Here is a 9,951-nt window from a genome sequence, read left to right as displayed (position 1 = left end):
CTTCCTTCTCTCCTTTCTTCCTTCCTCTTTCTCTTTCTCCCTTCCCCTTTACTCCCTTCTTCCCTCCCTCTCTTCCCTCTTTCCTTCCTTCCTTCCTTCCTTCCTTCCTTCCTTCCCTCCTTCCTTTCTCCCTCCCTCTCCCTTCCTTTCCTCCCTCCCCTCTTTCCTTCCTTCCTTCTTTCCTTTCTTCCTTCCTTCCTTCTCTCCTTTCTTCCTTCCTTCCTCTCTCTCTCTTTCTCCCTTCCTCTTTACTCCCTTCTTCCCTCCCTCTCTTCCTTCCTTCCTTCCTCCCTTCTTTCCTTCCTTCCTTCCCTCCCTCCTTCCTTCCTCCCTCCCTCCCTCCCCCCTTCCTTTCCTCCCTCCCCTCTTTCCTTCCTTCTTCTTTCATTTCTTCCTTCCTTCTTCTTTCCTTCCTCCCTTCCTCCCTTCCTTCCTTCCTTCCTTCCTTCCTTCCTTCCTTCCTTCCTCCCTCCCTCCCTCCCTCCCCCTTCCTTTCCTCCCCCCTTTTCCTTCCTTCCTTCTTTCCTTCCTTCCTCCTTCCTTCTTCTTTCCTTCCTTCATTCCTTCCCTCCTTCCTTCCTCCCTCCCTCCTTCCTCCCCTCTTTGCTTCCTTCCTTCCTTGGTTCCTTCCCTCATTCCTTCCTCCCTCCCTCCCCCCTTCCTTTCCTCTCCCCCCTCTTTCCTTCATTTCTTCTTCTTTCCTTCCTTCCTCCTTCCTTCTTCCTTCCTTCCCTCCTTCCTTCCTCCCTCCCCCCTTCCTTTCCTCCCTCCCCTCTTTTCTTCCCTCCTTCCTTCCTCCCTCCCTCCCTCCCTCCCTCCTCCCTTCCTTTCCTCCCTCCCCTCTTTGCTTCCTTCCTTACTCCTTTGTTCCTTCCCTCATTCCTTCCTCCCTCCCTCCCTCCCTCCTCCCTTCCTTTCCTCCCTCCCCTCTTTCCTTCCTTCCTCCCTTCCTTCCTTTCTTCCTTCTTTACCTCATTCCTTCCTCCTTCCCTCCCTCCCCCCTTCCTTTCCTCCCTCCCCTGTTTCCTTCTTCCTTCCTTCCTTCCTTCCTTCCTTCCTTCCTTCCTTCCTTCCTTCCTTCCTTCCTTCCTTCCTCCCCTAATAGTGTCATTACTCTTTTTCAGCCCCATCGAGGTATAATAGACCACTGGAATTGTAAGATGTTTAAAGTGCATGTTGGGATGAGTTGTGGGCCCACTGTGAAAGGTTCCTCCTATGTAGTCAGTGACCACATCCATCATCTTACACACTTACCGTTTTGGTTTTTTGGTGAGAACACTGAAGTCCTACTCTCTCAGCAAATTCACATACGATACAGTGTTATCAGCTATAGTCATCATGTTATACATTAGATCCTTAGACCTTATTCGTCTTATAGCTGAAATGACCTCTCCCTGCCATAGCCCCTCCCCCACAACAGCCCCTGGAAACCACTTTTCTGTTGTTTCCCTGAGTTTGACTTTTGGATTCCACATGTAAGTGACTTCATGTGGTCTTTGCTTTTCTGTGGCTTGTTTCACTTGGTGCAATGCCCTCAAGCTCTGTCCGTCTTGTTGCAAATGGTAGAGTCTCCTTCTTTCTCATGGCTGAGTAATATTCCATGGTCTATGCAGCAGGAGAGGTCTTTCTTTGTTTTAACTCTTAATTCCAGTAGACTTAACTTAATTCCAGTGTGATGATTCTGTACATCTGTAATTCTGTACATGACTCAGCGCTCATCATGATAAGTGTTCTCTCAGCCCCCTTCACCGATTCCGTCCCCCACCCACCTCCCTCTGGTAACCACCATTGTGTTCTCTGTAGTTAAGAGTCTGTTTTGGTTTGTTTGTTTCTTATTTTCTTTGTTTTATTTCCTTAATTCCACATGTGAGTAAAACATGATGTCTTTCTCTGACTTATTTCGCTTACCATGATACCGTCCAGACCCATCCATGTTGTTGCAAATGTCACAATTTCATTCTTTTTTATGGCTGAAGGATATTCCATTGTGTGAGTGTGTGTGTGTGTGTGTGTGTACAATCTCACACCTTCTGTATCTGTTCATCTAATGATGCTGCTTGTATAATTTGATTATTGTAAATAATGGTAAACATAGGGGTTCACGTATCTTTTCGAGCTAGTGTTTTCATATTCTTTGGGTCAGTGCCCACTAGTGCAATTACTGGATCATAGGGTAGTTCTATTTGCAATTTCTTGAGGAACCTCCGTCCTGTTTTCCAGAGTGGCTGCACCAGCTTGCATTCCCACCAGCAGTGTATGAAGGTTCCTTTTTCTCCACATCCTCATCAGTGCTTCTTGTTTCTTGTGTTTGGGATTTTAGCCACTCTGATAGCTGTGAGGTGACATCTCATTGTGGTTTGATTTACCTTTGCCTGATGATGAGTGATGTTGATCATAAGTCCGTTGGCCATCTGTATGACTTCTTTGGAGAATGTTCTGTTCATGTCTTCTGCCTATTTTTAAATTGGATTAATTGTTTTTTGGGTTGAGTTGTAGAAGTTCTTTATATATTTTGGATACTAACCCTTTATCAGATATGTCATTTGCAAGTGTCTTCCCCCATTCCATAGATTGTCTTTTAGTTTTATTGATTGTTTCCTTTGTTGTGCAGAGGCTTTTTATTTTGGTGTAGTCCAATAGTTCGTTTTTGTTTTTGTTTTCCTTGCCTCAGGAGACATATCTAGAAAAATGTTTCTACGTCCAGTGTCAGAGAAATTACTGCCTGTGCTCCCTTCTACGATTGTTAGGGCTTCAGGTCCCACATTTAGGTCTTTCATCTGTTTTGAGTTTATTTCTGTGTGTGGTGTAAGAAAGTGACCCATGTGCATTCTTCTGCATGTTGCTGTCCTGTTTTCTCAGCACCATTTGTTGAAGATCGGGAGGGGTCTCTCTTAAGCTAGGACTTGAGGTTTGCACAGCATCCATGACCCCTCAGCTCGATCCTCCTCTCACTGTCCCAGTGGCTGTGCCCCCAGCCCAGTTGTGTGGTGTCCTGTTGGGCTTTCACACTTCTCTGTCCACCTCCAGCCATGGCTGATCACTCGGATTTGCTCACAGTGTGTGAAGAAACACTTCCTTCCTCTCTGAGTCATGGTCTCTTCCCTGATTCACACTCATGACATCTCTGAGGTACTGTAGACGCCCTTCATTCAGTATCACTTCTTGATGATAGACAACAGTCAGCACCCGATGGAGGGTCCTCCTCCCGTCGCTTCAGGCAAGACTGGACTCCTAGTCCACTCCTGAGAAGGTCTCCACATGGACCTCATTGACCTCTGGAGTCCCCTCGCCCCTTCCCTGCCTTCCTGAGACTCAGCACCCTGATCTCACACTCAAGCTCCGCTCCACATCTTTGCAGCTTTGCACGTGTGACTCATGTATGTGGGTGTGTGCGCACACACGTGTATGTGTGGGGGATGGGGTAGAGAATAGCAACCTCAGGTAAAGAACCCATTCTCTTACCCTCATGTGTTTCTGTTTGGGGGATAAAAGTGACAACATGTATAATGTTAAATGGTGAGAGAAAGGCTCATTTTATCCGTTCCTCCTTGCACATTCTTCTTAGGAAGTACTAATGTGAATACTTTTCGCCAGAAAAGAATACACAGAGCCTTCCTACAGTACCATCGGTCCATGCAATTACAGTGCATGCCCGTCTTAAATATGTGGAAGTAGAGAAAAAGATTTATGTATGTTCCTTGAAGATGTTTATATTCCAACATAGGAAACAGATGTGAATATAAAAGAGAAGGGATGTGTTTCCACAAGGCTAAAAATATGTGAGTGGTGTTTGAGAGGGTCACAAAACTGCTCCTGTAATCCTTGATAGAGGACGCTGGGCCCACACTTTTCCTTGGTCCACTTTATAGTTTACTCTGGAGACCGTATTGATTTGAGTTTTCAAGCTTTCTTGCCCTGACCAAGGTACTGCCTCGGAGCTGAGGCATCATGAGGGCTTCTGGTTTTGTTGATGCTGTTCTCACTGGCAGAGCTTTTATGACTTTGAAGGTATCGGTTTCCATTTAAGTGGAGGATTTAGAGTATGCCAGGCCAAGGCATTATTGGCCAGAATTTCAGCATTATACACAAATAAGCTCTGAATTTCTGCTTAGAAACAGGAAAAGGGTCATTTAAACAGTTTAAATATTATTAACTTGCATAGAAAAAGAGAAGAAAACAAACCTTGAAGTTATAATGGCATCCACAGCTAACTGGATAGATTTATTGAAGTTTTTGTTCCATGTTAGAAATATATCTACAGATGCCCCATGGTAAAATTAGGTAGGCTTATGGCACTTAGAAAACTGAAATCTAGAAATACATGGAATGAGTAAGATGATATTTCCAGCCATCAATGCATTCTATAAAATGATTGAAGAGAGCTTCTTCCTCACAACAATGTTGGGCTCAGGGTCCAGTTCTGTGTTTCTTACCCTCAATTAGAGTAAAGGCCAAATCCCATTATGACAAACTGTAATAGATCATCAAAATTCTTGAGTGAGACCTAGAAATCTGTTATGTTAATGTGCCTTGATCTAAATGGGACTAGGACTTGGAAATCTTTTTGTTATACTGAAAATTCTGGCTGTAAAGATATTTGGCTGAGCATTCCTAGAGCAGGAAAAATCCCAGAGTATAACAATTTCAGATTACTTGGTGAGCCTGGCCAGACCCCAAATTGGTCCCAGGTGTGGGTTGGGGGGCACCCCTGGTACAGGGAAGGTTTCTGTCTTGTCTGTTTATTGCACATCCGATGGAAGACCAGAGGTGTTAGAAACTGTGGACCCAGAGGGTGGGATGTGTCCCCTGGGCCTGCCTCTGTTTCTCAAGAGGGGGATTCAGGTCTGCTGACCCTCCACAGAGATTCTGCCAAATCACCTGACCTGGGGGGCTCTTGAATTTCCTCTAGGCTGAGTAGGGGTCATTTCAGCTCTCGGGGGGACACCTGTTATCATATAAAGTTCTTCCTGACTCACCATTTCACAAAATCATGAGTGTCTGCTCAAGCTTTAAATGCAGGACCAGCTAAAAATGCAATTGCTAAGGTAGTCTTCTGAAATAAAGGATTATGCTGACACCTGTATCTGAGAAAACACATCTCTTCTGAAGGGTGAGGTAATAAAGGCATGTAAAAAAGAACAGAGGCCAGCATTATGGAGCCCAATAATTTCTTCCTTTTCATTGATGGATGACTCCATCCAGTCCTTTGGGCAAGCTCAGAGACAAAACAAATACAACAAACATAAACAGAGTAAGTTCCCCTAGATGTGAAATTTGATGTATGCATCCTATGTGGAAAAAAGATCAACTTGACCCTCATCCACTAGAGGACTATCAAAAGAAGGCATTCCTATGGGAGTCTGTGCTCCATGAAATCTTTCCATCTGTGTCAGAAGGGGAAGAAACATCCTTTCATACACGTGCGACTGAGCAGTCTGTTCCTTTAACTTGGCCAACTGTTGTCTAAGCTCTTGGAGCCTCATTCTCTGGCATGTTTGTTCTCATCTCATCCATACCTCAAAGTCTTTCATGAAATTAATAGGATCTTTGAACCTTTTTTTTTTTTTTTTTTTTTTGGTCGTTCATGCTAACAATTGTGTCTGTGCACTCCCTAAGGGGAGTACTGGAGAGCTTTCTAGCGTGAGAAAGTTTATGTGAAATTTGGAAGTATGCACATAAGATTATGAGGTGTTTTCTCAGTGCATGGCTGGGTTTGCATCTTTGATTGACTTCCTGTTGACTGGCCTATTGCACAATTCTGTGGTGCAGAGATTAGTGTGTAGATTTTATCTGGGAGGGGTGCAAATAATTTCGGTCTGGTGGGGGGAAAATAGCCACAAAGATTATATGTAGGGCCCTATAGTATGTTATGCAGCTATGCATCTAACTGAGCCATCTTTAGAACGTTCCTTTATTAAGTCATACAGAGATACAGCTCCTCAAATTCTCATTTGAACCAATATTAACATCTTAGTGGCTTCCTCACCAACTAATGAGCTGAATAAATCTTCGGCGTGAGTTTACATCTGTACGAGCACTGTGTTTTCTTTAGCCTCTTGAAAATTTTAGAATATAGTCCTAGGAAATAACAAGGCATGGGGGCCTGGGAATTTCTCTTAAAACTGGTCACAATTCTCTGAATAGCATTTCATTTCTATCGCTATTCTCTACCCATGGAGCCTTTCTGAGAAGGATTTAGTAACTTCCTTTCTTCCCCCCCAAAATGTCCAACTCTATCTGGACATGCCAGTGCCATCTGGGTGAATATCAGACTCCAAGGAAGAGAGAGGAAGTCCAGTGGCTACTCCCTCGAGTAGAGAGCCTGACAACAGGATATGGGATCCCTGATCAGAAGCAGGTGCCGCTCATGACTTGGACTAGCTGTGACTTAGAGGTCTGTCACTCCACACTGAGGTCCTCCCTGTACCCTCCCTCTGGATCCATTACATCAGCTGTCTGTCTGCAATGACTTGTGTTTGCCACATTCACCTAATGTAGCTCTTACTGCCTGCCCCGCTGGGACAGCTGGCCACCCCCTGCCCCCCACCCCCAGAGCTTTGGCCTTGCTTCCCGGGACTGTCTTCCTGTCTTCCTCAAATCTGTCCATGTAAGACTGTGCTTGGTCTTGGAATGGTATAGAGCTGTTAACACATGTTTTCCTTAGTTGTTCATGATAATTTGCTCCTCTGACTTCACCATTATCTACAAAATGTGTTCCATGATTCATTATGCGTCTTCTGCTTTTTCTCCATTTTTCTGTTCGGAGCATCTTGCCTGCTTAGAGTGCCCGAACATCCTTACTTTGTATTGCAGAGTAATTCACCTCCTCTTTTCCAGGCCAAGTCTCGGGGGCTTCAACTGCCCCAGTGCAGAATAGGCCCGTTAAGGTATCTTGCTAAGTAAAAGAATTATGGACTCCAAGAAATCAAGTCACTTCTCCAGGAGTCAGACATGACTGTGATCAGAGCTTCTAGCCCTCTGAATAGCAAGCAACACATTTAACCTCACTCTCCACTAGCACGGGGGTTGAGCAGGAGGTGGCCCCAGCGACCGAGGAAGATTCTGGAGAAGGAGCAGGTTTGCAGGGAAGGTGCAAAGTCCAGCTGTGGGATGGTTCCAGGTGAGGTCCCTCTGAGACCTCAGAGTATCACGTGAGAGCTTCCAGGACTGGAGAAGTTGGCTCCAGTGTTGAAACGTTCTGTTCTTCTTCAGTGATGGCGAAACCCTTCCTCCAATTTAGGCTTCAAGTCATTGAGACCACTTGCTTCTTTCTTGCTAAACCCTTCCCCTTCGGTTCTGAGTTATGAAGAGGCTGAGTGAGGGTCTTGTAAAATAATCAGGAGTGACGGACTCCTGAGCATGACCTACTGACAAAGCCCCGGGCTGTGCCCACAGCAGCCCGCCCCACGTTTTGCACACGTGTTCGCCTCATTCTGTGTGGTCTTGGCTTCAGTGGCCGGACATAAAGCTTCAGCTGCTGTTTCACAGCTTGGATTTTAAAGAGCCCATAAGGAGAGATTGAAACCCGAATGTCTAATGCTGCTTCGGATGCACCATCCATCACCCACACAGTCTGCGTGGAGCATTCGTTGCTAGAAAACTGTCCCAAACATGCTTTTTATATCTCACCCCCGACCAGAATGAACCACTCAGATGTGCCAATCAACCAACCAGAGTGTGCAGCTTTATATTGTTGGGCCAGAGCAAATGAAAATAGTTCAGGTTCTAAACCTGCATTATGGGCAGTGAAATTACCTTAAACTATGTGTCTGGGCTTGTAAGAATGATGGCCTGGGGGATCTGGGACATTTCCTGGGACATATTTAATTACATATTGTTGAGGCTGATAGTTAAATGTAGTTATTATGGACCAGACCTTCTTGATATAATTTTGACCTGCCAAAGACCAACCTGCACAGAAATCTGTATTGTGCCAGATCTTTCAGAGGTGATTTAGGGAGTAAACGTTTTCAAAAAAGTAATTACTAGAAAGATAACTGGATAGAAAGCTGGGGACTTCACGTCTGGTTTGAGCTTGACTTCCAACCTGCTGCATGTCACGGGTAAGACCGTTATACTTTCAAGACCCCAGTTTAACATTTATTTATTTTCGAAGGAGAGAGAGAGACAGAGCATGAGCGGGGAAGGGGCAGAGAGAGAGGGAGACACAGAATTAGAAGCAGGATCCAGGCTCCAAGCTGTCAGCACAGAGCCCAACGCAGGGCTCGAACTCACGAGCTGTGAGATCATGACCTGAGCCGAAGTCGGATGCTCACCTGACTGAGCCATCTGGTGCCCCTCAAGGCCCCAGTTTAATACATAAGGTGAGGCAGTTAGACTAAACACTTTCTGGGGCTCCTCTCAATCCTACACTTCGTTCTCTGTGTATTTGTATCTATGACCCTTTTAAGGAGAAGGAGGAATATAGGGTTCCATCTTTGTCCCTGCTCACCCCGCCCACCCCAGTCCTGCTCCCACGTAGACATTGGCCTCCATCATTGTTAGGAGCTCTCCTCAAGTGTCTTGCTTCCTTAAAACCAGGTATTTATTGTTGGGGCACCTGGGTGGCTCAGTTGGTTAAGCATCCGACTCTTGACATTGAGGTCATGATGTCATGGTTTGTGAGATCGAGCCCCAATTTGGGCTCCGTGCTGACAGCGTGCAGCCTGCTCAGGATTCTCTGTCTCCCTCTCTGCCCCTCCCTCGCTTGTGCACATGCTCTCCCTCTCTTTGTCTCTCTCTCTCTCTCTCTCTCTCTAAATAAATAAATAAATAAATAAATAAATAAATAAATAAACATTAAAAAAAACCCAGATATTTATCATTATGGTCTTCTCTCGTTGTTTTGGCTGAACATCTCTCTCTGGAGACCTTCGGTCACTTCCATAGGTGCCACATGCACCTGCCTCCCAGCGCAGAAGCTTCAAGCGTCAGGTACTTGCCATGAGGACCTCCGTGCAGCAAGGGCGCAGACTTGGGATCCGCCGCTAGACAAGCCTGCTGCGGGCGTAAACAGCGATGCAGAGACCACAGACAACCGTGGGGTGGGAGTGGTGGCTGTGGCCCAGCTGCTAACTGGGAGGTGGCACTAGCAGCATCTGGATGGCGTCTGGGGGCAAGATGGGGAGCCCACTGCTGGGCAGCGGCAAAGGCTCGTGTCCAGCGGACCGGTTCTGCGGCCTGACTGGGGGGCACCGCTCCTGGGGAGCTGCCCGCCAAGTCTGCTCTTCAAGTCCTCCCAGCGATTTTTGCGAGTTCATTTTGCAACCTTTTAATAAGTCCCTTTATGCTTCACTCAGCCGGATGCTGTTTCTTGGGCTTGCAACTAAGTGCTCTCGCTGTCCTGGTTATAACTGGACAAAACAATGGGGTTTCCTTATTACGACCTTGTTACGAGGCCCGAGGCTGGGTTAAATCATAAAACCACTCTGTGTTTAAATTCCCATCTCCTTCACTCACGTTCGGTTCTTCAAGAGCAGAGATCACGCCTTATATGTCTCCACAGCCCTAGAACCCAGTGCTCTCTGTTACCTGACATAAAATGAGTTCTATCATAGGAATATCAGCAAAGCATAGCAGGTGTTCAAAGGAGCTGCTTAAGGGATTCAAGACAAGCTGATGAGAAGAGTATCATTTGGGTTGGGCCCTAAAAATAGCTGAATCTGGAAGGGGCCTTCCAATAGAGAGAAGAATGATTGTGAAGACACAGATTGGGACATTCAGGATCGAGCAGTTAATTTGACGCTTGTGGCTTACATCAAGTGTTTCTTCCCCCCTTCAGCCCCCCAGATCTAGAGGCTTTACTCTAGCGCTCCTCAAGAAACCACATAGGTCAGGAGACACAAATAGGCAAGAGCACTTTCATACATCAGAATAGCTTCCAAGTCTGCACATCTTAGCTTTAATGAACTGAATGCATTGATTGCGTCAATATCGAAAGGCAGAATTGGC

The sequence above is a fragment of the Neofelis nebulosa genome, chromosome 9, assembly GCF_028018385.1.
Source record: "Neofelis nebulosa isolate mNeoNeb1 chromosome 9, mNeoNeb1.pri, whole genome shotgun sequence".
Classification (NCBI taxonomy): Eukaryota; Metazoa; Chordata; class Mammalia; order Carnivora; family Felidae; genus Neofelis; species Neofelis nebulosa.
Note: the sequence above shows the minus strand (reverse complement) of the source record.